Source organism: Saimiri boliviensis, chromosome 2, assembly GCF_048565385.1.
Source record: "Saimiri boliviensis isolate mSaiBol1 chromosome 2, mSaiBol1.pri, whole genome shotgun sequence".
In the NCBI taxonomy this organism is placed as follows: Eukaryota; Metazoa; Chordata; class Mammalia; order Primates; family Cebidae; genus Saimiri; species Saimiri boliviensis.
This window is the reverse complement of record NC_133450.1, coordinates 63,028,898-63,053,305: the sequence shown is the minus strand read 5'-3', so window position 1 is coordinate 63,053,305 and position 24,408 is coordinate 63,028,898. Positions and strand designations below refer to the sequence as shown.

Genomic DNA, 24,408 nt, shown 5'->3' with positions numbered 1-24,408 from the left:
CTTGTACTGCTTTTTATTTATAGGTGTCAATTGGAAAATAAGATTATTTTAAAATTTCCCTTTCTCTAGACTTTGTGCTTACTGAAAAATACCATTTTTGGTCAGGCGTGCTGGCTCCCACCTATAATCCTAGCACTTTGGAAGGCTGAGGCGTGAGGATCACTTGAGCTCAGGAATTTTAAACCAGCTTGGGTAACAGAGTAAGACCTTGTCTATATTTTTTAAAAAATAAAAAGAAAATGCCATATTTATTGCTATGGAACAGAAACTTCAAAGAAATAGCATGGATTGTATTAAGATGTGGTGGAAATAGGCTTTCCCTGTTAGCTCCGTAAATGAGGGAGTAGAATGGGCGGGGCAGTTCAGCTTTATCTGAAGACTAAGAGCCGTCTTACCCTGTGGGGCAGGGAGGTGGGAGCCACTTCAATATGTCTTGCTGGACTCCTGCTGCAAGAGGCCAGCCGAGTGTTGGAAGAGGCCAGTGTGGGCATCTTGATCTGGTAGCAAGAAGAAGGAAAGAACTGGTAAAGCCTAAAGACCTGAGGGACTTCAGGCTCTAATTGGCCAGAAAAAAAGAAATACCTGAGAAAGGTGTCTTAGTGGCTGTTCTGCACACATGGAGACTGATACTTTATTCCTTTTCTTCCCTGAATGAGAATATGAATGAAATGATTCTGAACTTCCATACTTTTTTTGCGGGGGTGGGGAGGAGGGAGGAAGGAGTCTCGTTCTGTCACCCAGGCTGGAGTGCAGTGGCGGGATCTCAGCTCACTGCAACCTCTGCCTCCCAGGTTCAAGCAATTCTCCCTGCCTCAGCCTCCCAAGTAGCTGGGATTATAGGTGTCCACCACCACACCCAGCTAATTTTTGTATTTTTTTAGTAGAGACAGGGTTTCACCGTGTTGGCCAGGCTAGTCTCAAAATCCTGACCTCAGGTGATCCGCCCACCTCCCAAAGTGCTGGGATTACAGGCATGAGCCACTGCACCCAACCCTAAACTTCTGTACTTCAATCAGCGATCCGCTTTCCAGACACAATAAAAACACCTCAAAATAAGTAAAACTCTTTCGTAAGCACACTTGAGCATCAAACGTGCTGCCTATAGAAGGCTTATTTATAGAAGATGTCTCAAGGAAATGGATCATGAAATAATTTTGTTTTAAACCACTCTAAGGCTGCAAAGTAATTTGCATTATGAGGACCCTTTGTACTGGCCACTTCTAGGAACTGGGGATAGAGCAGTCAACAAAGTCCATGCCTCTGCAGAGCTTTCACTGAAGTGGGAAAGATGGACTCTAGACATACACATAACACATCACTCAGTGTTAAGTGAGTAAAGAAAAATAAAATGGGGTGAAGGTATAGAGTAAGTTGGGGAGTAGCCAGCGAGGTTCTCTCTGTGGAAGTGGCAGGGCCTGAGTGAGGGCCATGCGAAATACAGGGTGGGCTTTCTAGGGAGTAGGTTCCGCGAGGCACAAAGCCTCTGAATGGGCGTGTGCTTAGTGTGTTCAAGATGACTGGCAGGGAAGCCAGAGTGGCTGCAAGGGGACAAGTGGAGGGAGGAGGAGGGTGGAGCCAATCCTGCAGGGACTAGTAGGCCAACATTAGGACTTTGTATAAAAATCGCTTTTTCTTTCTGTTTGGTAACCCCCTCTGCCCCTGAACCACTACCTTCTTTATACAGAGAAAACCTTTAAAAAGCTAGCCGGGCGCGGTGGCTCAAGCCTGTAATCCCAGCACTTTGGGAGGCTGAGGCGGGCGGATCACGAGGTCAAGAGATCGAGACCATCCTGGTCAACATGGTGAAACCCTGTCTCTACTAAAAATACAAAAAATTAGCTGGGCATGGTGGCACGTGCCTGTAATCCCAGCTACTCAGGAGGCTGAGGCAGGAGAATTGCCTGAACCCAGGAGGCGGAGGTTGCGGTGAGCCGAGATTGTGCCATTGCACTCCAGCCTGGGTAACAAGAGCGAAACTCCGTCTCAAAAAAAAAAAAAAAAGCTGTATTTGGTTTGGGTTCGGACGCGGTGGCTCATGCCTGTAATCCAAGCACTTTGGGCGGCTGAGGTGGGCGGATTACGAGGTCAGGCATTCAAGACCAGCCTGGCCACTATGGTGAAAACCTGTTTCTACTAAAAATACAAAAAACAGCTGGCGTGGTGATGGGCACCTGTAATCCCAGCTACTCGGGAGGTTGAGGCAGGAGAATCGTTTGAACCTGGGAGGCAGAGGTTGCAGTGAGCCAAGATCATGCCATTGCACTCCAGCTTGGGCAACAGGGTGAGACCCATCTAAAAAAAAAAAAAAAAATTCTACTTTTGGGCATCTACAGACCACAGTTCCTCCACATGCAAATGCTGAAGAGTAATAATTCATTTTGTGGAGGTGAGAACAGGGTATACCTGAGGAGGTACTTTGCTACGTACTAAGAACACCAAATCAGTGAAGTTATAGATTCCCCAAAAACTTTTGGTCTCCACCTTCACAGTCAATTCATCTTTGTTCAAGTCAGGGACAAACCAAAAAATGAAATCAAGAGTAGAGCCCTTCATGTCTGAAGGCAAACATCTTCCATCCTTTCACCAACCTTAGCGTGACTCACTGCCTGGCATCACCACTTTCATGCTGCCAGAACTCATCAGCTGAAATGTCTTTTGATCCCTTGAGGGGAATGGCATTAGTTTTTAGCCACTGTTGTATCCCCAGTGCCTAGAACAGTGTCTGACACATAATTGGCATGCTCTTGACGTTCACTGAACTTCAGTGACTGAATCAGGCAAAGCATTAAGCTCAGGCATGAGCCTTTACAGCTTCCTGGACCTTCACTCAGCATCTTATTATACAGCTCATCTGGTTTCTAAAACCATAGCAAAGAAGAGAAATTGTAACTGGTCAGGTACGTTGACAATTGCGTGGATTTAGATTGAGCAGCTTGGCAGGGCTTCTCCCAAAATGGGAAAAGCCATAAGAATTAACGGCAAAATATGACCCGAAGATATTGCTGGCCATAGATGTTCATAGTTGTGTTAGTCTGTTTTGGCTGCTGTAACAAATAACATAGATTGAGTGGCTTATAAACCACACAGGTTGACTTCTCACAGTTCTGGAGACTGGGAAGTCCAAGATGAAGGCATCAGCAGATTTGGTGTCTACTGAGGGTCCCCTTCCTCACAGACAATCTCTTACTATAACCGTAGTTGGCAAAAGCGGTGAGAGATCTCCCTGGGGCCTCTTCTATGGGCACTTATAATTCATCCTCAGGAGCTTATCATTTCCAAAGGCACCACCTCCAAATAAACTAGCAGTTTGCTTTCATTCATAAATATGGCACAAGTCATGAATCAAATAATTAATTACAACTTATGTAATCAGGACTAGAACACGTATTCTCAACATGGGTAGTGTCACTCCCAAAGGGGTTAAATTTCCTAGGAGGGCAAAGATACCTTACTGTTTTTATATATAAAGACCCCAGATATGCATGTAGTATGTAACAGTATATCTGTGGTATTAGGATTGTATGCATGTGCAGGGCACAGTGGCTTGTGCCTATAATCCCACCGCTTTGGGAGGCCAGGACTGGCAGATTGATCGTGCTCAGGAGTTCACAACCAGCCTGTGCAGCATGGTGAAACCTCATCTTTACAGAAAATATGGAAGTAAGCTGGTGGTGGTGGCATGCATCTGTAGTCCCAGCTACTCAGTAGGCTGAGGTGGGAGGATTACTTGAGCCTGGGAAGTTGAGGCTGTAGTGAGCTATGATCATGCCACTGCACTCTAGCCTGGACAACAGAGCAAAGCCACCCTGTCTCGAAAAAATAAAAAAAGATTGTATGGGGGTAGTAATAAGCAAAAAAATGTTGAGAAACACTGGGCTAGAATGATAAGGCAGAGAGACCTATTTCCTGCCCTCATGGAGCTTTCATTCTAACAAATGAATCTAGTTTTTTATTAAATTTTTAAATTGACACAGAACAGACATATTTTTGGGGTACATGTGATAATACATTTATATAATTTGTAAAGATTAAATTAGTGTCATTGGGATATCCATCACCTTAATTATTTGTCTTTATGCTAGAAATAGTCTAAATATTTTCTTCTAGCCATTTTAAAATGTAAAATAGATTATTGTGAACTATAGTCGCCCTATGGATTTATCAAACAGTGGGTCTTATTCCATCAACTGCGTATTTGTACCCATTAATGGCCTCTCTTTATTCCTTCCTCCCTACCACCTTTCCTGGTCTCTGGTAACTACCAGTCCACTCGCTATCTTCTTGAGATCCAAGGTTTTTTTGTTTTTTTGTTTTTTTTTTTGAGACAGAGTCTTGCTCTTTGCTGTTTCACCAGGCACCAGGCTGGAGTGCAGTGGTGCAATCTGGGCTCACTGCAACCTCCGCCTCCTGGCTTCAAGCAATTCTCCTGCCTCAACCTCCCGAATAGCTGGGACTACAGGCAGGCGCCATCATGCCCAGCTAATTTTTGTATTTTAGTAGAGACGGGGTTTCACTATGTTGGCCCAGGTGGTCTTGATCTCTTGACCTTGTGATCCGCCCGCCTCGGCCTCCCAAAGTGCTGGGATTACAGGCATGAGCCACCACTCCCGGCCACAAGATCCAAGGTTTTTACCTCCCACATGAGTCAGTACATGCAATATTTATCTTTCTGTACTTGGTTTATCTCACTTAACATAGTGACCTCCAGTTCCATCCGTGTTGCTACAAATGACAGGATTTCATTCTTTTTATGGTTGAGTAATTAATATTCCATTGTATGTATATACCACATTTTCTTTATCCTTTCATCCATAAATAATAGGCATTTAGGTTTATTCTGTATTTTGGCTGTTGTGAAGAAGAAACTGGTTTTAAAGTCATGCATGACCTGGCCTTCACTGCCCCATGAGTTTCAAGCCACTTCCCACATCTCATTCCACCCACAGCTCTTGACCCCTATGCTAGTCTGTAACTGTTCTGATTATTCACTGTCTCTTCCTATGGGAGGATTTGACTTCCTGTCCCACTGATGTCAGCCTTGGCCACATGACCTGACTTGCTTTGACTCACCAGCCAGATACTAGTCGTGAAATATTAGTGGAAGAGACATGTTCCCTTCCTCAGCAGAAGCTTTAAGAGTCATCCGTGGCTTTGACACCTAACTCATTCCTCCTCCATAAGTTTAGCATGTCCCAGATAGGGGCTGTCCTTCAGCCTAGGCCCTGCAACAAAGCATCATGGAGCAGAGCAAAAACAGTGGACATGTGGCTTGAATGAAAAGCAAATCTTTGCTTTTGTGTGTTCCTGAAATTTAGGAGGAATAGCTAGCATTAGCTGACTAGTGTGTCCCTATCTCCAGACCTACCCTTCTTGGCTCTTGCCCCCTCCTGATGTCAGCATAGATGCAACTTTGTGAAATCAGAACTTCTTTCCCTGCAAAAAGAAAAAAATACTAACCTAGGTGCTAGTAGGCAGAATAACGCTCCCCACAAAGACGGCTGTGCCGTCATCACTGAAACCTGTAAATATGTCATCTTATAGGGCAAAGTGGGTGTTGCAGATACGGTTAAGGGTCACAAAATATGGAGATTATCCTGAATTACCCCACAGGGATCCTTAAAAGATGGAAAAGGAAGGAGAAGAATCAGAGAAGATGAGACAATGGAGGCAGAGGTTACAGCAATGCCGTTCTTGGCTTTGAAGGTAGAGGAAGGAAGGGGCTCTGAGCCACAGACTACAGGAGGCCTCTAGAAGCTGAAAAAGGTGAGGAAACAGATTCTCCCCTGAAGCCTTCACAAAGAAATGCAGTCCTGCTGACACCTTGATTTTAGCCCAGTGAGACCCACTCCAGGCTTCTGATCTCTAGAAATGCAAGAGAATAAATTTGTGTGGTTTTAAGCCTCTAAGCTTGTGGTAATTTGTTACAGCAGCCAAAGAATATGGGCGTGGCATCCCTCCAGGGCGAGGAGCTCCCAGAGCACCCTCATCACAGTCCTTGTGCTTCACAGGGTTGCGTCTTCACTTTCCACCCCACCAGCTGGACTCCAAGCTTGACCTTTCTACACTACCACCGTTGTCTCTTCAGAGCCCAGAATAGTACAAGGAACTTAGTAAGTACTCAGTGCAGGTTTGTGGAATGAACAATATTCAAAACCACAATTAACTTAGAGCTGAATGCTACTATTTTCTGACTTGCTGGCTTAAGTAGCTGTGGTCCCGGGAAGCCACTTAACATCTCTAACCTTCAATTTCCTTGTTGTTAAAAATGGAGAAATTGCCACCATCACAAAGAATTCCCCCATAGGTAAAAAGAGCATTTTCTAAGTTGTAAAGTGCATTCAAATTTGAGTTTGTTGGGTGGATGTTTATAAAGTCGAATGAAGCTGAGATAGTGAAAAACGGCCCTGCTGGACGAGCAACCTTGTTTCCAGCACAGTATAAACCAGGCGTCCCCAGACTTTTTACACAGGGGACCAGTTCACTGTCCCTCAGACCATTGGAGGGCCGCCACATACTGTGCTCCTCTCACTGACCACCAGTGAAAGAGGTGCCCCTTCCTGAAGTGCGGTGGGGGGCCGGATAAATGGCCTCAGGGGGCCGCATGTGGCCCGCGGGCCGTAGTTTGGGGATGCCTGGTATAAACAATACTCAGAACAAGACATTGACAAGGCCAGTCTTGGAGCACAAAAATTATAAAATACTCCCTTCTTCTAACAAGCATGATTCCTTCCTGAACAGCTGCTGCTACTTTGTCAATACCAACTCAAGCCTCCATTTTAACCCTCCTAGATAACAATGAGTGAGCTGCTCTGTCACCAAATTGCCCCTGCTTCTTGACAACATCCATCCCAGAACTGGCCCCCATTACTTAATCTCCCACACAGCGTTCCAACACAAGCCAAAACCCTTTAAGAAGCCCCTGTCAGCTGGGCTCAGCAGCTCACACGTATGTCCCAGCTCTTTGGGAGGCAGAGGTGGGAGGAACACTTGAGTCCAGGAGTTTAAGACCAGCCTAGGCAATATGGTGAGACCATGTCTCTACAAAAAATTTAAAATTTAGCCAAGTGTGGTGGTGCATACCTGTAATCTTAGCTACTTGGGAGGCTGAGGTGGGAGGACTGCTGGAGCCCAGGAGTTCGAGATTACAGTGACCTATGGTCACACCACTGCACTCCAACCTGGGCAGCAGAGGGAGACCCCATCTCTTTAAAAAAAAAAAAAAAAAAAGCCCCTATCATCTCCTGCTACTGAGATGTGCTTGATTACACAGTCTCCCTTGCTGCAGCAAGTCTAATAAAACCTACTTTTGGTAGTTTTGTTTTGTTTATTTGACTACAAGTATGGTCTTTAGTCAGCTCTGATAGAAGCTCCTCATATTCAGTTCTATAATTTTACAGACAGACAGATCCAAAGACCCATCAAGGTCCTCCAATTAGCAGTAGAAATGAGATCAAGCATATGTTGTGTTTGTTTTCACATAGCCTCGGGTTTGGCCTATTTGGTTATTGAATATGCCAGTGTATCATATTTGTCTGGCACAGAAATCTTCTACTTTTCATCTTGACTAGGACCTTCCAGTAGCTTTTAGGCCAGCAGAAAACCTGCCATATTTTTTCAGATAATGCTTAGTTCTGGGACGAAGCCAGATACATTCTGATGAGAGTTAATTGTTCTTTATCAGTATGAGAGGAAGCAGGTGTGGGTTCCCCACTGACATCTGATTTATTTCTTTGAGGTCTTGGAACAGACACTTCATCAGACACCCAAGCAGGAAACTGCCTTTCTGCAGAAGGTAAACAAGAGAGTTTTCTTTATTCTTAGCCGTACAATTGGACCTAAAAAGCATTTCAGATCACTTGGAGTTTTTTTCTTCTGATTATTTGAATTACATTCCTTAATTGTGGGAAATACAGAAAAGAAGAAAATATTCACCCATAGACCCAATACTCCAGACTAATACGTTGTCCCATTTGGCCTGTTTCCTTCCAGCCTTTTTTTTTTTTCTCCCCAATTTTGAATGTATATGTATGTAGGAAAGTCTGGAAGTAGAAGGAGAGCAGCTTTCAGTACAGGCCATACTCTATATACGATTTTCATTTTCAATTGCATTTTAAAATTACATAATACATGAATACGTGCTCACTGTAAAGATCCCAAACAATGCCATATGCAGAGCAGAACGTTCTAGTGCTCTTCAGCACTGCACCTTTTTCCCATTTTCCAGTAATAGCTTCTGCTAAATTAGGAAGAACTGGAATAAATACACATGGTACTTTAGGGTTACTTAGTACTCTTAAGTATTCAGTGAGTAAGTGCTTAGCACGGGGTAAGGGCAGGTGTGGCAGTTGGTAAATGGATTCCTCCCATCCCATCAGTGGCAAACAGACCCTTACCTGACCTCCTGTGATCTCCTGCCTCCTGGGCGTGCTTTCATATAATTCCTTCCTTGTGAGTGCGGGTGGGACCTGTGACTTGCTTCTAACCAATAGAATATGGCAAATGTGAGGGAATGTCACTCCTAAGATCGGGTTACGTTCTATGGAAAAGTGATAGGCTGTCAGGCTCATGGTTATATTATTTTATAGAGAATTCCATCTTAGTTGGTGGGATCCTCCTGTTGGCTTGATGAAGTGAGCAACCCTGAGGGGAGCCCATGTGGCAACAGACTACAGGCAGCGTCTAGGCCCTTAGGCAACCTCCAGCTGATGGCCAGCAAAAAGCCAGGCCCTCAGTAACACAAGCACAAGGAAAGGAATTCCATCAGCACGTGAATGAACTTGGAAGCACATGCTTCCCCAGCAGAGACTCCGGACCAGACCACAGGCCTGGCTGACATCTTGATTGTGGCCTTGGGAAACCAAGAACAAGAGACTTTGCTGAACTATGCCCAGATACCTCACCCACAGCAATAGTGACATAAGAGGTGTGTGTTGTTTTAAGCAAAGCTGCTGAAATTGTGGTAATTTGTTTTGCAGAGGGAGGAACCTACTCTAGCTTTTCTGTGCATTTCCATCCTGCAGTGCTCAGGACTCCTCAGGTTTTAAGCAGGAAATACACAACTGACACTGGCAGGGAAATCCAGTTTCACCTAATTTCAGGTATGTTCACATTCAGTGGCTCAAATACTGTAAGCCTTCTTCTCTTAGCTCTTTGTTGTGTCAGCTTAATTCACAAGCAGCTAGTTCTCAAAGATGACCACATCATTTAATTCACCTCCAGTCAGCTTGGCAGCCTCAGGGGAAAAGAATGCTCCTTTTCCCAGGACATCCAGCAAAAAGCCCTGGGCTCGGTGTCTGTTGGCTCTGGTTGAACTAACTTAAGACATGTGCCCGCCAGTCCCTGGGAACAGGTGGATGTGGTTCATATGCCCCAGCCAGACCTCATGAGCCAAAAGGAGGAGAGCTGAGCACTAAAAGAAAATAGGATGGTCCCAGGTGGAGAAGATGGAACAGAAGCTGAATTAAAACAGCAGCCATCCAGACCATGGATATGTATATTCATATTGCAGACAATGGAAGATGGAATTGCATATTCATTTGGATCCATATCCCTGTATCTATTGTTGACGTAACAATATAACAGTATTACAGTAAATACCTCCCATACACTTTGCAACATGTTTATGAAAATAAACATGACGGCCAGGTGGGGCAACTCAGGCCTATAATCCCAGCACTTTGGGAGACCAATGCAGGTAGATCACTTGAGCTCAGGAGTTCAAGACCAGCCTGGGCAACATGATGAAACCCTGTCTCTAGAAAAAAAAAGTGGTGGCACTCACCTGCAGTACCAGCTACTCAGGAGGCTCAGGTGGGAGGATTGTTTGAGCCTGGGAGGCAGAGGTTGCAATGAGCTGGGATTGTGCCACTGCACTCCATCTTGGGTGGAGCAAAACTCTTTTCAAAAGAAAAAAAATGGCAGACAAGTTGAAAAGATAACACAATGAATGCCCGTACACCCCTCACTTAGACGTCACTGTTAACATTTTGCCCCAGCTGTTCTTTTTTTTTCTGACTAACTTAAGTTGAATTATAGATGTCATGACACTTTATCCCAGGATATTCCAGCTTGTACCTAAGAATAAAAGTAGCCTCCTATATAACAATAAAATCACTAACACATCCAATAAATCTAACATTGTGCAATGATATTATATATGGTCCATATTTAAATTTTTCTAACAATTCAAAAAATGTTTTTGTAAGCTATTTTTAATTTCCTTTCTGATCCAGGATCCAACCCACGATTGAATTGGATTATCATTCTCTTCAGTCTCCTTTATCTAGAACAGCTTTCTTCCCTTTTTTGGTCCTTTTTATGTTGATATTTTGAAGACTATGAGCCAGTCATAACATGAGAATTTATTTCTTTGTGATTAGATTCAAGTTCAAGAATACTATATAGGAAAGAATACTATATAGCTGATGTTGAATCACTACATCACTTCAAGAGGCAGGCAATGTCAGTGATGCTAACTTTGATCACTTGGTGAAAAATGGTTTCTTCTAGTTCTCTCCATTATAAAAGTGTATTCTTTGTCAGTAAATGTGTGAAACCTTGAGACCTTGCAAATTTCCTATTCCCTAACAAACTTTCAGCAATTTGAGAATGCATTGGTGATCCTTGTCTAAATTGTATTTAGATGCAAAATGGTGATTTTCTAATTCTATCATCAGTCCTTCTGTTGTTAGTTGGCTATTTTCTGTCTCTCTACTCCCCCTTTTAAAAAATACTATCACTATCTACTTACAGATTGTTTTTTAAAAATTAAATATGTTAAAATCATTATCCTCATTATATATATATACATACATATATATATATATATATATATATATATATATATATATATATACATATGGAGAGAGAGAGAGAGAGAAAGAGAGGCAGGGCGGGGGGCAGGGTCTTGCTCTGTTGCCCAGGCTGGAGTGCAGTGGTGTGATAATGGCTCACTGCAGCCTCAACCTCCTGGGCCCAAGCAATCCTCCCACCCCAACTGAGCTGGGACCACAGGCGTGCACCCCACACCCAGCTAATATTTTTGTAGAGATGGGGTCTCCCTATGTTGCCCAGGCTGGTCTTGAACTTCTGGGATCCTTCCACCTCAGCCTCCCAAAGTATTGAGGTTATAGATGTGAGCCACCATGCCGGCCATTGTTGATATTTCAATTGTCCCAGATTTGGCCCATGGGAGTCCCTTCAGCCTGTGGCCTGACCTCCCACTGTTAGTTTTCAGGTACTTCTTTGCATGCCAAGATGTTCCAGTCTAATCTAGTTCTTCCCTGCCCTGGACCTGGAATCAGCCATTTCTGCAGAAAGCTGTGGTTTGTTATAGCAGAGAATGGCCCCACTTTAGGATCTTCCGTACAATTTTTTAGGCTGCTAACCACCATTTTACTTATTTGTTATTAGTATCATTTTGAGACAGAGCCTCCTTCTATCACCCAGGCTGGAATGCAATGCTGTGATCTCAGCTCACTGCAACCTCCACCTCCTGGGTTCAAATGATTCTCCTGCCTCAGCCTCCCAAGTAGCTGGGACTAAGGGCATGCACCACCACACTCAGCTAATTTTTGTATTTTTAGTAGAGACAGGGTTTCACCATGTTGGCCAGGCTGGTCTCGAACTTCTGACCTCAAGTGATCCGCTTACCTCAGCCTCCCAAAGTGCTAGGATTACAGGTGTGAGCCACTGCATCCAGTCAAGAATGGCATTTAGAATCCAAGGACCTCACTTTAGGATCTTCCAGACAATTTTTAAGGTTGCTAACCACCATTTTAAATTGCTTCATAATATTTCCATGAAGTGGCTAGAGTACGACTTCACTATTTTAGTGATAATGGGTATTCTGAAGAGTAAGAATCTTTTAGTATTCAAAATAATACTGTGATAAAAGACTGTGTCATAATTTTTTTTTTTTTAATTGAGAACGAATGCCTTAGGATACATCCTAGAATAACTGGATTAAAGAGTGGAGACACTTTTGAGACTCTTTGCAAATCACCTAGTTTCCCTCCAGAAAGATTGTGATAATTTGCCCACCCACCAGAAGTGAATCAGATTCTTAATGCACTCTCACCAGCAGTAGCATTATAATTAAAAAATAGGGGGAAAAAAAGGAGGGGGAAGGGGCACCCTGCCAATCCATTGAGAGCTTGGGTCTCCTTAGAGAATATTCATGTCTTTGATTAATGACTCAGTTGAATATCACCAGGCAGAACATGTTTCGTGTTGATAATCTGAGCGTGTTTTATATAATCAGGTTATTTTATAATGGGAAGACTCAGCGAAAGAAGAACTAAGCGAATATTATTGATGTTCTCCTAATGTATGGTTAGTATGCACAGCATGATCCAGGAGCGGGAGGACTCAGTTGAGACAACATGGTCACTCCGAGGCGTGGACTTTCCCATGGCAGACACACCGCTGGAGTCATCACCAGCAAATGAGGCTTGAGGGTCCGAAGCCCCACCACCCTCCAGTCAAGTGCCTGCTGCAGCCTCTTCTCTCAGGACCCAGGGGCTCCCAGGGGAACAGGTAGTACCCCCACCCGTGGCAAAACAGCCGCAGGGGAGAATGGGACCAAGGCAAGACTTAAGCCCCCAGTTCCTGTTCCATAGTTGCATAAGCCACAGGTGGTGGGACCCCATCCGCCTATCTCAGCCCAAGTACGTCATTCTGAGGGTTAACATGGCTGTCGGGAGGAACAGCATTCAACCTGGGTTTTGAAAGGGAGAAATATTTCAAATAGATGGGGTTGAAATGCAAATGAGAGCATTCTATGAAGAGAAAGCAACACCCCAGGGTTCTCATGCCAGCCTCACCCAAGCACCCCAACTTCTCATGCCACACCCACCCACCCACATGCCACATGCACTTGCAAAATATCTTCCTCGCTCATTCTGTCTTATCCTAGCTCAGTCACCACCATCACCACCCCCAAACCCTTCCTGGCTACACACCTGTTCCATGCCCACCATCCCCCCAGAACTTTGTTCATTCATTCATTATCCAAAAGTGTCCTGTAAGCCAATCATGTACTGGGTGCGTGCCAAGCATGTACTAGACACAAGGACTACAGTCACGCATCTGTTGCTCACCTGCAGGGAGCTCATAGCTAAAGGGAGGAGACAGATCAAATAACAGATAAAAGTACAATTTCCAGTGCCATGGATTGCAATGCCTGATGGAATGGAAAAGTAAAGGCTGCAACGAGAAGCCACGGTGGGCTCCACTAACCGAGGCAGATAGCCCTTCACCCCATTCCCATCACCCACATTGGAGGGGTTTCCTTGGCTGTAGCTCGCACCACTTGGGCACTGTTTGAGGGCAGGAACTGCATCGTGATCATCTTTCTGTCCCCCTGAAGGGTGCCTGGCTTCTGGTCCTTCCATCACATGAATGGTGACAGAGGCCAGCAGGGACACACATCCAGGGCATAGTGAAGAATGGAGCTCAATGAACTCAGCTTTCAGAGGCAGCAACACTGTCCCCGCTGACCACCACCAGCTGGGTACCAGGGGACAAACCCTCTCAACACCAAGAGCTTCAACCTCTGCACTGGTGAGAAGTGGAACCTTTCTGAATTCTGGGACATAAACATTTGTGGGAACATTCACCTTTTGTCCCTGTATAGGACAGAGGTTCTGTGGCCTGACAAGGATGATCTTCCAGTGTGCAGAATTCTTCTCTGATATGGTTTGGTCTCAGACTCCACAGGAAATTTGAAATCAGCCATTTTAGGTAAAGATCACCTTTTGCATGGCTTCCAAGCCCAGTTGAGATTCCTTCCTAGGGAAACTGGAAACAACATATAGGAAGCATTTTGTAGTTGCTTAAAACAACACAAAAAACACCAAGGCTGGGGTTGCTGGGGGTCATGAAAACTCAGCTGGGGCCCAATAGACCTTAAAGGAAATAGAAGATGCCTACTTCAGCCCAGAAGGGTCACTGAACTCTGCAGCCTGGGAGCTGGGTGCAAAGTTCAGATCCCTCTCCCCAACTTCCTCTACACAGCCTGCAGCTCCAGGGCAGTCTCTGTATTAGTCCATTTTCATGCTGCTGATAAAGACATATCCAAGACTGGGAAGGAAAACAGGTTTAATGGACTTACAGATCCACATAGCTTAGGAGACTTCACAATCACGGTGGAAGGCAAGGAGGAGCAAGTCACATCTTACATGGATGGCAGCAGGCAAAGGAGAGAACTTGTGCCGGGGGATTCCTCTTTATGACACCATCAGATCTCATGAGATTTATTCACTATCATGAGAACAGCACAGGAAAGACTTTCCCCCATGATTCGATTACCTCCCACTGGGTCCCTCCCACAACAGGTGGGAATTGTGGGAGTTACATTTCAAGCTGAGATTTGAGCGGGGGCACAGCCAAACCATATCAGTCTCCTTCCCCAAGAGCACCTGGCCAGGGCCCCTTCTACCCAGAACTGTCTACAGCCCTCCTGCTTCACACTGTGCCAAGGTTGCCCAGCCCTTCGTCTCTCCCACCCCCACCCCACTGCACACCCTGCCTTGGCTCACCCCAGGCCATGTTTAGTTCCTGAAAGGCCACTGGTGTCTCCACTGCTGAGTATACCAAGGCACCTGGGCAGGGAGGGAACTTCATCTTGTCATACAGACCTGGGCTCTGACTGTGCTGGAGGCCTGGACATGTCACTCAACCGTGCTGACCCCATCTGTGCAGGACAAAGATGCCTGGGTCACCGGGCACTGGAGGCTTAGAGGGGAGGATAATGAAGCAATTCTGTGTGAGGGGCATCACATGTGGTCTCCTATGGAAAACCACCCTTTCTCCTCACCCCTCGCAGAACTTGGTCTCACTCTTACAGTACTTAGGAACATAATAATCATGATAGCTTTTGTTTTTTGAACAAATGCAAGTTACCTAGCCTCTCAGAGCCTCCATTTCCTCTTGTTGAATGTGGCTAATGATGTCCATTGCTTTGGGTAAGGTTATAAGGGTTTAAATGAGATGATGTGAGTGATGTGCAGGGCTTGGTGTATAACAACAATAACTGTAACATAAATAAAATAGTTACTGGTGTTCTAGGAATATATAGTATACTAATGAATGTGCACTTAGTAAGTTCTGTGAGGCAATGTTCTAGGTGTTTGCTGTGATTCATAATTTAGCTCCACTACTGTCTGGAAGGAAACATAATTATTATCCCTTGTTTATACATGAAGAAACCACGGACGGTAAGCAGTGAGTGTGGCTGCATCTGGCTCAGCCCTGCGGAGTCCTCAGCAGGAGGGCGTGCACTTTCCCCTCCGTTAGCCCTGCCCCCTGCCTTCATGCACACGTGATGCCAAGTAACAGGTGTGCTTTCATCCAGCAACTATTAATTGAGCACCCATTATTTGCCAGGCATTATTCTTGGAGCTAGAGATATGTTTTAGCTCAGGCTGCTATAACAAAATACCATAAATGGGGTGGCTTAACCATTTATTTATTTATTTATTTATTTATTTATTTATTTATTTATTTTTGAGACGGAGTTTCGCTCTTGTTACCCAGGCTGGAGTGCAATGGCACGATCTTGGCTCACCGCAACCTCCGCCTCCTGGGTTCAGGCAATTCTCCTGTCTCAGCCTCCTGAGTAGCTGGGATTACAAACACACACCACCATGCCCAGGTGATTTTTTGTATTTTTAGTAGAGATGGGGTTTCACCATGTTGGTCAGGCTGGTCTTGAACTCCTAACCTCATGATCTACCGGCCTTGGCCTCACAAAGTGCTGGGATTACAGGCGTGAGCCACTGTGCCTGGCTGGCTACTCTTAATTTGCTTTTATAACATTAAACAGTGGTTTTGACTCTCTTCCTTTCCATGTGCTGATCAGTAAGCAATCATTAATAGAGAATATTGGACACGGCAGAGGACTAGCTCACCAATGTGAGAGCACACAATGCCGTCATTTTTGGATGAATGATTGATGCGTATGAAGTTGTCTAGTAATGGGCCAGCTAATTTGACCAAGCGTCCATGGAAAGTCTTTGATTACATGCAATCCCACTGTAGGTTTAATACTACAATAGTTTCAAAGTAGCAAATAAATGTAAACAATCATTTAAGATATTCACAATAGCTGAATAATGATATAAAAATATCTGTGACTTCCATTGATAACAAATTCACAGGCATCAAATTGTGGTTTGTTGTCTACATTCACAATTACATAAAATGCTAAATTTTATTTTATTTTTATTTTTTAAGGAGGAGTCGCATTCTTTTACCTAAGCTGGAGTGAAGTGGTGCAATCTCGGCTCACTGCAACTCCACGCCCCCATGGTTCAAGCGCTTCACCTGCCTCAGCCTCCAGAGTAGCTGGGATTGCAGGTTCCTGCCACTGCACCTGGCTAGTTTTTGCATTTCTGGTAGAGACAGGGTTTTGCCATGTTGGCCAGAGTGATCTCGAACGCCTGATCTCAGATAATCCACCCACCTTGGCCTCCCAAAGTGCTAGGATTACAGGCGTGAGCCACCAGACCTGGCCAATGCTCAATTTTAGAGAGTAAAGAAAGAGACGTTGTAATTTTCCCCTCATTTTAGTTAATTGTCTCCCTAAACTTTATTTATGGGCTTCTCAGGGATGCAACAGCAGACCTTAGGCTGAAAATCCTTGCATTAGATGGAAGGCACCTAGGTCCCTCGGTCCCCTACTCAAAAGACAGTTTCGTAGTTGGCCACCTGGTGATCACACAATGAGCTTTTATTCTACTAAGCCATTGAGATTTGGAAGTTGTTATAGCAGCTAGGATTACTTATTTTAACTAACACAGAAATCAAGCTTTAGATTTAAGAAGTCCAATATATAAAAAGAAATCCACACATAGACAAATCATAATGAAATTGCACAAAAACAGAAAGAATTAGTTTTGGTTTGTTTGTTTGTAGTGAGAGGGTCTTTCTCTGTCACCCAGGCTAGAGTGCAGTGGTACAATCGTAGCTCACTGCAGTCTCATACTCCTGGGCTCAAGCAATCCTCCCACATCAGCCTCCCAAGTAGCTAGGACTACAGGTGTGTGCTACCATGCTGGCTAATTTTTTAAATTTTATTTTTGTGGATATGGAGTCTTGCTTTGCTGCCCAGGCTGCTATTAAACTCCTGGCCTCAGGCAATTCTTCTCCCTTGGCCTCCCAAAGCTCTGAGATTACAGGTGTGAGCCACCATACCTGGAAGAGAAGATCGTTAAAGCAGCCAAGGAAGAAAACAAGATTGCTTTCAATGAGAATAACAGCTGACTTCCCATGAGCAACAATGGAAGCTAGAGGACAGGGCATGATTACCTTCAATGTCTGAGCAAACAAACTGTCAGCTTAGAATTCTATATTCAGCAGAAGTTCTTTTAAGAATAAGAATGAAATAAAGACATTTTCAGACCAAAAAAAAAAAAAATGGGCTATTTGAAGTGAGTTATACCAGATTCTGGGAGAATAAAAAGAATGATTCCCATGATCTGCCTTCAGGTTGCTCTGGGCTGTCTGCTTTTGCCCCAGCCTGAGCAGTAGGGAATGTGAAACATGAACCATACTGTGCCCCATCACTATTCTTATTTTTTTTTTTTTTTTTTTTTTTTGAGACGGAGTTTTACTCTTGTTACCCAGGCTGGAGTGCAATGGCACGATCTCGGCTCACCACAACCTCCGCCTCCTGGGTTCAGGCAATTCTCCTGCCTCAGCCTCCTGAGTAGCTGGGATTACAGGCACACACCACCATGCCCAGCTAATTTTTTGTATTTTTAGTAGAGACGGGGTTTCACCACGTTGACCAAGATGGTCTCGATCTCTTGACCTCGTGATCCACCCGCCTCGGCCTCCCAAAGTGCTGGGATTACAGGCTTGAGCCACCGCGCCTGGCTCCATCACTATTCTTGACTGAGAATAAGTTACATAAACAGTGATATAGTTAGCTACTGCTATGTAACAAAATCCCTCCAAACTCAGCGATGTAAAGCAACGGTATTGCTCATGAGTCAATAGGATAGTCTGTTCATCTGGACTAGGCTTGGCTGATCTTATCTGGGCTTACTCATGGTCTACAGTTAGCAGGTCTGCTGGACACTGACTGGTCTAAGTGGCCTTACTCATGTATCTGAGTAGGCTGGCCATTGGCTAGAGTGATGGGGGCAGCTGGGCTATGTGTCTCCCCCTATCCAGCGGCTAGCTTGAGCTTATTCACAGGGTTGTGGCAGGGCTCCAAGGGAGTGAGGAAATTTGCAAGACTAGGCTTGGAACTGGCACATTGTCACTTCTGTTTTATTCTGTGGGTCAAAGGATAAGGCCAGCCCAGCTTCAAGAGGTCAGGAAACAGTCTCTACCTCTGAGTGGAAAAAAGCCAAAAAGTCATTTTACAAAAAGGCTGGGAGGGGAATCATGAATCAGTGGGGCCATTTCCCCCCCACATTTGTCAAAGTGACTTTGAAATAAAGGCCACAAGCTAATGTGTTGCGGCTCTAGAGGAAGAAATCTTGGGGAAATTATAAAAAGTCCCAGGTGCCACAACCTATAAAGATATCATTTCGTCTTTGGGACCACCCAAACAGTTAGGTGCCATTGGTGGGGAGAGCCAGTAACCTGACTGAGGTCTCCTTGATAAAGCGAGGTCAATGATAAAGCCAGGACTTGAACCAGGTAGTCTAACATCAGGGTCAATCTCTCACCCACCTACTCTGTTGCCTTCCTGACAATGACACTGAGAGTGTGAATCTGGGTGTGTGGCTGTGTGTATGTCACAATCTTTCTAGGCTTCAGATACTTCAGTGTTTTGTTTTCTATTTTTTTTGAGACGGAGTTTCGCTCTTGTTACCCAGGCTGGAGTGCAATGGCGCGATCTCGGCTCACCGCAACCTCCATCTCCTGGGTTCAGTCAACTCTCCTGCCTCAGCCTCCTGAGTAGCTGGGATGATAGGCGTGTGCCACCACGCCCAGCTAATTTTTTTTTTTTTTTCTTTTGAGACGGAGTTTCGCTCTTGTTACCCAGGCTGGAGTGCAATGGCGCGATCTCGGCTCACCGCAACCTCCGCCTCCTGGGTTCAGGCAATTCTCCTGCCTCAGCCTCCTGAGTAGCTGGGATTACAGGCACGTACCACCACACCCAGCTAATTTTTTGTATTTTTAGTAGAGACGGGGTTTCACCTTGTTGACCAGGATGGTCTCGATCTCTTGACCTCCTGATCCACCTGCCTTGGCCTCCCAAAGTGCTGGGATTACAGGCTTGAGCCACCACGCCCGGCCCCAGTGTTTTGTCTTCTTAACAAACCCATGTGAGACTAAGATGTAATAATTCTTGTTAGTGCTTTGGTTGGGCCTGCAGCACTGCCAATTACTTGGCAAGTCACTGGGTCTCTGAGTTTTCCTCATCGGGAAAACGGGGACACATCTCCCACAGTGGGTGCAAGGATTTGATGAAATGATGTATATGACAATGCCTCGTTCTTCCCAGCGTAGAGCAGGCACTGGCGTCTGTTTCCTTCTCTGGTATCTCCTTCTATTCACTGGGAAAATCCCAGAGGCTGGAGCAGCTTTGTCAGGCCACCTGATGAGAAGAAGGCATCTTTGCAAGCTCTGTTTCCTCAGTCATCCTATGTGGAATGTTATTTCTGCCAAAGCGTAATTAAATCCTGGAGCAGTGAGCACAGATAATGAATGGTGAGCCTCGGTTAATGTCTACAACTGTGGAAGAGCCTAGTCACGGGAAATTAGTATTTATTGTGTAATTAGGATGCTCAGTTGGCAGGAAGAGGGTGAGTAGCTTGCCTGTCTGGGGCGGCAGATGGAGGGCTGGGTTTCCCCGGGGCACAGCAGGCCACACGTGGGCAGGACAGGGGCAGGAAGCTCAGGGTTGGGGGTGTAGCCCAACTCCCTCTGTGCATGGAGGCTACACCCACAGCCCCATTCCTTCTGCTGGCAGGTTTTCAGCACAGGGGTCAACATCAGAAATCGGAGTGGGCTTATCTGAACTTTGAGTTACAGTGAAACGGAAAGATGAATTATTTAAACTTTTTTTTTGGTGGAGGGAGAGGATGGAATTTTGTTCTTGTCACCTAGGCTGGAATGCAGTGGCGTGATCTCGGCTCCCTGCAACCTCCAACTCCTGAGTTTAAGCGTTTCTCTTACTTCAGCCTCCTGAGAAGCTGAGACTACAGGTGCCTGCCACCATGCCCACCTAATTTTTTTGCATTTTTAGTAAAGACAGGGTTTCACCATGTTGGGCAGGCTGGTCTCAAACTCCTGACTTCAGGTGATCAACCCACCTCGGCCTCCCAAAGTGCTGGGATTACAGGTGTGAGCCAACGAGCCTGGCCAAATTATTTAAACTTTTACATTGTATTATTTATTTATGTTCTGAATAGGTAATCATTCACATGATTCTAACATCAAAATGTATAAAAAGACAGGCCAGGTGCAGTGGCTCATGCCTGTAATCCCAGCACTTTGGGAGGCAGGTGGATTACTTGAGGCCAGGAGTTTGAGACCAGCCTGGACAGCATGGTAAAACCCCATCTCAGCTGGGCATGGTGGCTCAAGCCTGTAATCCCAGCACTTTGGGAGGCTGAGGCGGGTGGATCACGAGGTCAAGAGATCGAGACCATCCTGGTCAACATGGTGAAACCCCGTCTCTACTAAAAATACAAAACATTAGCTGGGCATGGTGGCACGTGCCTGTAATCCCAGCTACTCAGGAGGCTGAGGCAGGAGAATTGCCTGAACCAGGAGGCGGAGGTTGCGGTGAGCCGAGATCGCGCCATTGCACTCCAGCCTGGGTAACAAGAGTGAAACTCTGTCTCAAAAAAAAAAAAAAAAAAACAAAAAACCATCTCTAGTGAAAATACAAAAATTGTCATAAATGCACCATTCTGGTGGGGGATGTTGATGACGGGGGAGGCTGTGCATGGGTCAGGGCACGGGGTATATAGGAACTCTTTGTACCTTTCTCTCAATTTTGCTCTGAACCTAAAACTGCACTAAAAAATACAGTCTATTTTTTAAGATTTAAGTTTTCTTATTATAAAAAATAGCTGCATGGAATTCCACTGGATAGATGTGTCTCATTGTCTTTAACCAGTCACCTACTAGCAGACATTAAGGTTGTTTCCAGTCTTCAGCTATTACAAGCAATATCCAAGGAATGATGCTGAATGAACAATGAATAACACAGGTCCTTTTGTGTGGGTGTGTGTGGTCCTTTATGCTTGTATTAGTCAGGGAACAGGCCACATTCTGTAACAAAAAGACCATGTAGCAGCACAGCAAGCCAAGGCTGGCAGGACAGGCCACTATCCTGAATTCTGCTTACAGGAAGGACAGAGAAAGTCCAGAGCAAATAGGACTTTTATTTTATTTTATTTTTGAGATGGAGTTTCACTCTTGTTGCCCAGGCTGGAGTGCAATGGCACAATCTCAGCTCACTGCGACCTCCACCTCCCTGGTTCAAGAGATTCTACTGCCTCAGCCTCCCAAGTAGCTGGAATTACAGGCATCCACCACCATGCCCAGTTAATTTTTTGTGTTTTTAGTAGAGATGGAGTTTCACTATGTTGGTCAGGCTGGTTTTGAACTCCTGACCCCAGGTGATCCACCCACCTCGGTCTCCCAGAGTGCTGGGATTACAAGTGTGAGCCACTGTGCCCAGCCCAAACAAGAAAAATAGCCAAGGGCAGAGCTGGTGTAGATCACTTCTGTCCCCATTCTGCTGGTGAGAACACAGTGTCATGGCCACAGCTGGCTTTTGGGAAAGGCGCTCGCTAGCTGGGAGCATGCCCAGGAGGAAGGGAAGAACAAGGCCAGGGACAGTGGCTCACGCCTGCCATCCCAATACTTTGGGAGGTCAAGGCAGGAGGATTGCTTAAGGCCAGGAGTTTGAGACCAGCCTGGCCATCTCTACTAAAAATACAAAAATTAGCTGGGTATGGTGGTAGGTGCCTATAATTCCAACTACTGAGACCAAGAATCACTTGAACCCCAGAGTCGGAGGTTGCAGTGAGCTGAGATTATGCCACTGCACTCCAGCCTGGGCAACAGAGCAAGACTCTGTCTCAAAAAATAAAAAAAGAAAGAAAAGAAACGAATATATCTTGGTAAAATTTATTTGATAGGCAAAAATGTCTTGAAACATGGGTCCAAAGTAAAAAAGTCATTAAAGGTTGGGAATCACTGACCAGATGATCCCTTCTCGCTCTGAAAAAAATTCTCCCACACCCATGCAAAAAAGAACATGAAAATAACAAGTGTTAGGGAAAATGTGTAGAAATTGGAACCCTTGTGCACTGTTAGTGGGATTGCAAAATGGTGCAATCCTATGGAAAATAGTATAGAGTTTCTTTTAAAAAAAAATTAAAAATAGAACTACCATGTGATCCAGCTGCTATAGTGTGAATGTAAATTTCATGTTGAAACTCAGTCCCCACTGTGTTGGTATTAAGAGATGAGGCCTGCTGGGGAGTTATAAAGTCATGGGGGCAGAGCACTCATGGATGGTGTTAATGCCCTTATAAAAAAGGCTCCAGGGAACTGTTGGGCCCTTCTATTCGAGAAAGCAGCATTTGTGCCTTTTTGTTCTCTTCCACATGTGATAATGCAGCAAGAATGCACCATCTTGGAAGCAGAGAGTAGTCCTCACTGGACACCAAACCTGCCGGCACCTTGCATTTGGACTTCCCAGCTTCCAGAGCTGTGAGTAAATAAATGTCTGTCGTTTATAAATTACCTAGTCTTAGGTATTTTGTTATGGCAGTGCAAATGGACTAACACATCAGCAATCTCAATTCTGGGTATATATTTTAGAAAATTGAAAGCAGGGACTCTAGCAGATAGTGTACACCCTTGTGCGTAGCAGCATTATTTATAATAATCAAGAGGTAGATGGCTGGGCATGGTTGCTCATGCCTGTAATCCCAGCATTTCAGGGGCCAAAGCAGGTGGATCACTTAAGGCCAGGAGTTCAAGACCAGCCTGGCCAACTTGGTGAAACCCCATCTCTACTAAAAATACAAAAATCAGCTGCATGTGGTGACATGCCTGTAATCCCAGCTACTTGGGAGGCTGAGGCAGGAGAATCACTTGATCCCAGGAGGCAGAGCTTGCAGTGAGCCAAGATTATTCTATTATACTCCAGCCTGAGTGAGAGCATAAGACTCTGTCTTTAAAAAAAAAAAAAAAAAAAAAAAAGGGAGGTAGAAACACACACGTCCACTGATGGATGAATGGATAGACAAAATGTGGTATATACATACAATGGAATTGTCTTCGTTCATTCAGGTTGCTAGAACAAAATACCTTAGACTAGGTGCCTTATAAACAACAGTTTATTTATCACAGTTTTGGGGGCTGGGAAGTCCAAGATCAAGGTGCCAGCAGATTTAGTGTCTGATGATGGTCCACTTCCTAGTTCATAGATTGCATCTTCCTGCTGTATCCTCACACGTTGGAAGGCGTGAGGAGTCTCTCTTGGGTTGCTTTAATAAAGGGCACTATCCCGCTCATGAGGGTTCTGCCCCCATGTCCTAATCACCTCCCAAGGGTTCCATTTCCTGATACCACAACATTCATGATCAAGTGTCAACATATGAATTTTTGATTGGCAGAGGCGGGGTGTACTAAAATATTCAAACCACAGCAGAAATATTATTCAGCCTTTAAAAGCAAAGATATCCTGTCACATGCTTCAACGTGGATGAACGCTGAGGATATTATGCTAAATGAAATAAGCCAGTCAAAAAATAACAAACACCAAGTGGAAGCCAATCTGTTTCCACTTATATGAGGTACCTAGAATAGTCAAATGCATAGAAACAGAAAGCAAAATGGTGATTGCCAGGGCTGGGGCAGTGGGGGAAAGATGAGCTGCTATTTTAATGGATATGGCGTTTCAGTTTTGCAAGATGAAAAAGTTCTGGAGACCTGTTTCACAACAATGTAAATATACTTAACACTACTGAACTGTACCCTTAAAAGTGGTTTATGGTGGTAACTTTTATGTTGTGTGTTTTCCACCACAATAAAAAATGCATTAAAAAAGAAAGAAATCTTGGAGATGTCTTAAAACGTTCACGCTTTCTGTCTCAGCAACTCCACTTCCTAGCAAGTGGATGGGTGGAGCAGTGGGAGCCATACAACTAGTTAAGGACCAAGAGCTCAGGATAAACTTATTTATATTAGCAAGAAATTGAAAACAGCCCCGAAGTCCAGAAACAGAGGCATGATTAAGAAATTGTGATATCGGCCAGGCGCGGTGGCTCAAGCCTGTAATCCCAGCACTTTGGGAGGCCGAGGCGGGTGGATCACGAGGTCAAAGAGATCGAGACCGTCCTGGTCAACATGGTGAAACCCCGTCTCTACTAAAAATACAAAAATTAGCTGGGCATGGTGGCACGTGCCTGTAATCCC

General features: G+C 44.9%; 1 long non-coding RNA gene across 1 annotated transcript; it reads left to right on the top strand.

Moving 5' to 3' along the window:
* The first annotated feature begins 1,880 nt into the window (after positions 1-1,880).
* LOC141583579 (uncharacterized) lies at positions 1,881-20,509 on the top strand. The gene is made up of 6 exons (XR_012516234.1): positions 1,881-5,763; positions 5,928-6,110; positions 7,736-7,792; positions 8,976-9,098; positions 12,339-12,537; positions 13,370-20,509. It is a non-coding gene; the product is annotated as an uncharacterized LOC141583579 (long non-coding RNA).
* The last annotated feature ends 3,899 nt before the right edge of the window (positions 20,510-24,408 follow it).